Here is a 4,491-nt window from a genome sequence, read left to right on the forward strand (position 1 = left end):
AATGGTTCACTGTGCCCCACCACTCGGATAAATTATGATAATAATTCTAACCAGACAATTTTTTTACACTCCAGTTCTTATTTATTTCTGTTATCTTCAACTCATTTACATGTAATTCGTGAGTAAATAATAATCGCGTTAAATTTGAGTATAATTCTGTCGCATGCTATATTCGTTTGTTTATGAGTATGATCCGTTCCCTTCATTGATTGCCTCTCTGCAGCATCTTTGCCTTTAGGTATGATGCTTTGGTCAACTATAGCTTATCTCTGTCTGCTGAAGAGATGCAATGTAGTAGTTAAGTAAAAACTTTTTATTATTTCTCAAGCATAAACACCAATCAACTCAAAACACAAGTCAATAAAAAGAATACTAAAACAAATCGAAGAGTAAAGCACATCGTCTTCACCCTCATCGCCACAGAATAATGCTGTTTCTTGTGCATTCACAGGTGTTCTTCTGGCAACTCCCACACAGCCCCCCCCCCCCCCCCCCCCAGGTACAGTGGAGCTCCGGGAATGTACGGGTATTTATATTTCACCCGACATCCAGCTCTCATATGTACTGAAGGCACTGCTTGAACTTCTTCAGCCTCCGGTGCTGGCAGTGATGGGTCTATTTCCTCTTGTTGCACCGAGACAGTGTCATTCATGTCCAGTAGTGTGGAAGGTGACACGTCATGTTCGGCCTGTACATCTTCTCTGGTCGGTAACATATGTGCAGGTTTGACACGTTCCAACGATACCACTTGGGTCTTCCCATTTTAATCTGTATGTACGGTATGTACATCCCTGGAGAGAACCCTGTAGGGCCCAGAATATTGGGCTGCAGTGGTGACTTGACAGCGTCTGTCCACAGCATCACATGTGTACATGACGATAGGTCTTTGTGCACAAATGTTGTTATCGCCCCATGTCTTGAGACAGCGGATGGGCGAAGTCTGGCCATATGCATGCACACCATTTGCAGTACATGAGGCAATTTGGTCTGTCATGCCCCAGTTTGATCGGTGAAGAAATCTCGGGCAGTCTTAAGGGTTCATCATAAACCAATTCTGCAGGAGATGCTCCTAAATCTGCTTAAGCTGTACAAAGGCCCAACGAAACCAGTGGCAATGCTGATGACCAAGACTGTGCATGGAACATTAAAGTGGCTTTTAACGTTCTGTGCCAGTGTTCCACCATTCCATTGCTTGCTGGGTGATAAGCCGTGGTACGATGATGGTGAAAACCACGGAGGTTGGCCAATTGTGAGAACAGTGTCCATTCGAATTGATGCCCCTGGTCTGTGGTGACATGTAAAGGGCAGCCGAAACGTGTGAACCTTGACGAAAGAAATACCTGTGACACCGTTTCCACGGAAATGTCCGATAATGGAATTGCCTTCACCCATCTGGTGAAGTGGTTCATTGCAGCGAGGAGGTAACGGTATCCTTCCGACGACAATAGAGGTCCCACGATGTCCAAGAGCACATGTGTGAAACATTGCATCCCAAGTGGGAAGTCTCCCACCACTTTGTGCACATGTCATCCAACCTCGGCTCTTTGACAATCTAAGCACGTTTTTGCCCAACTACGGCAGTCTTTCTTTATGTTGGGCCACACAAATGTGTCCGTCATTAGTTTGACACCAGCATTTATTCCCGGACGATCCAACCCATAGGTGCGGTCAAATAATTGCCGTCGCAATTTCTCAGGTACAAAAGGTCTCGGTTTTCCCTGTGGTACATCGCACCAAACTCGCAAACGTTCACCAGCAGGTTGTATTTGCTGCAGATGTAACCCAGATGTATTGTCATGATGGAATTCTGCAAGTTGTTGGTCTGTCTCTTGCGCAGCAACCAGCTCCTTGAAGTCAATAGCCTGAGAGATTGATTCCAACTGGGATAGGAAATCCGCCACGACGTTCTCAGTTCCTTTTATATGCTGCAGGTCTGTTGTGAATTAGGTGATGAATTCAAGTTGTCTAAATTGTCGTGATGAACAGCCATCCTTGTTCCTACTGAAGGTGAAAGTAATCGGCTTGTGTTCTGTGAAAATCATGAATGGCCTGGTTCCCACTTATGGTATCTGGTGATATGCTTTCTGGCAATCAATGACACTAAAAATGGTTGTGCCTGCCAGCGCTTGCGTAAAATCCTTAATATGTGGTATCGAATAGTGGTCTGGAAAAGTACAGGCATTGAGTGCTCTGTAGCCTCCACATGGTCTCCAGGTCCTATCTTTCTTCTTTATTTTGGTGATGATGACCACGGGCTGTCAGATCTGCGGACAACTCCCAAGTGCAAGAGTTCTTTGAATTCTGCCTTCGCTGCAGTGAAACAATCAGGGGCTGACAGGCACGGGCGCTGAGATACTGACTGACTGGGTGTAGTCCTGATGTGATGGACTGTGTTGTGCTTAACTGTGTGCGCCTATCACCAGCCGCTGTCGCCACTTGGGAGAGTGCAAGCTGATGTGCATCACGTCGCCTTGTTTCCGAAGCGACGATGGTACCAGCAGATACCTGCCTTCGATACGTTGCCATCTTCCTTGCTCTTCTTGCATGCGGCTGCTCTGCCTCCCAGCAACGTCGATATCTGTCACAGTCAATGTCATTTTGTAGTTCAGGCTGGCATTTTTGTATCGCTGCAGCTTCCTGAATGTCTGTACTGCTTTGTTCGAATGTCACAGATGGCATATGCTCTGCTTCTAACGAGACATAGACCTTGTCAGCTAGTGAGAGCAACGATGAAATATTGCGTGCGTCAGAAAGCACTACATCTATTCTAACTGCCTGTGGCAACTGTTCGTGCCATACATGTAGCGGTGTTGTATCTGGCAACTCGGTGTCATCAGCTAAGCTTTGCAGGTGCCGCCAAAATTCCGAAGGTGACATGTCTCCTCTTTTTTCACTATTTAGTTCTTGTTGAGTACATTGCTCCACTGGCCAACGTAGTCACTCAATGAGTAACTGTTTAAAATGCGTATACTTCTGCGTGGCAGGTGGGTGGAATATTATATCTGTCCTGATCATTGCTGTTTTACTGTTGAGTGCAATAACAGCGATCATAAATTTGGTATCTTCATTTACAATGCCATGGTGTTGGAAAGTCAGATCGAGCATTGCAAGCCATAATTATAGTTTATCAGGAATGAACTGCGGTGGGTGTATCTTGATCTTGCTAGTGTCATCTGTCGAATGGCTGTTCCTTGATGCAATAGAAAAGTTCAAAGCAGCAATTTCCTGGTTTTTAACGTTGCGTTGTAAATCTTTGATGTTTTTCAACAAAGCATCGCGCCAAGCCATAGTACTCTGTGTGTCAATCGGACATGCCGACTTTTCGGTAGACGATACTGATTGGTGCTGCATTTGCTCGTCAAAAACGGAATTCAATATCTGGGGTCACCACTTTGGTCAACTACAGCTTATCTCCATCTGCTGAAGAGATGCTGTGCAGTAGTCAAGCAATAACTATTTATTTTTTTCTCAAGGTCGAACACTAACCAACTCAAAACACAAGTAATAAAAAAAATACCAATGCAAATCAAAGAGTAAAGCAGATCGTCTGTGTGCTTGTCACTGGAGAATAATGCTCCGTTTCTTGTGCATTCACAGGTGTCCTTCTGGCGACTCCCACAACATCATTGGTCAAAGCCGATGATGGAATTGGACACTGCCGCATGAGGAGCAGGCAGCTGGAGCATTCCTTTCCTTCCATATCTGCAGTAAACTTGTGAAATTTCTTTGAGAAATATTGGGAGAGTGTCACACGGATGAGATTTTCTGATAGTTGTAAAATGTATGGTTCATCTATCTCTAACCCCACCCCCCACCCCGCTGTCGGCCATCTCTCTCAATAGACTCCAATGAGTGATGCAAAAACTCTTAATCGAAACCCTCATTCTTCAATATTGATATGGTCTGAAGTTGTCAGTTATCACATTTGTGCCTGTAAGAATGAAATGCTTTATAAGCGGCAATAAAGTTGTCTCACCACAAGAGTAAACACAAAATCTAAAACACTTTATAGATTCTCTTTCGATCCCACCAAACACCCAAATGTGTTCTACCTCATTTTCAAAGCGAAATCCTCTCCCATATTTACGAGTAGTGATGTTCGACTTGCCAACATTGACAGTCTTGTTGACGCCACTGATGGTAACACTTTAGTTTTTAGTTATAGTTACACAGCACACTTCCGACACTATCCATAATATCTCAGATGATATTCAGAGTTCACTTTCTGAAACAGTCGTTTGTAATGTATTGCCTATTATTCCGCACATAATGATAATTATGTTTTCTTCAATGTTGAACTTCATATTTTCAAACCACGTATTTATTTTAATTTCTGACCAAGGTCCTGTTTTTGCATTTCGTACCTTACAGATCGAAATAGTCAGCGGTCCAAAGTTCCACAAAATTCACCGTGATAATCAATGCAATTTCTCTATCTTGGTTAGGCAGTAAAACATATTCCCAACAGAATTGTAAGCATTAAGCTACTGT

Source organism: Schistocerca nitens, chromosome 6 (assembly GCF_023898315.1).
Source record: "Schistocerca nitens isolate TAMUIC-IGC-003100 chromosome 6, iqSchNite1.1, whole genome shotgun sequence".
NCBI lineage: Eukaryota > Metazoa > Arthropoda > Insecta > Orthoptera > Acrididae > Schistocerca > Schistocerca nitens.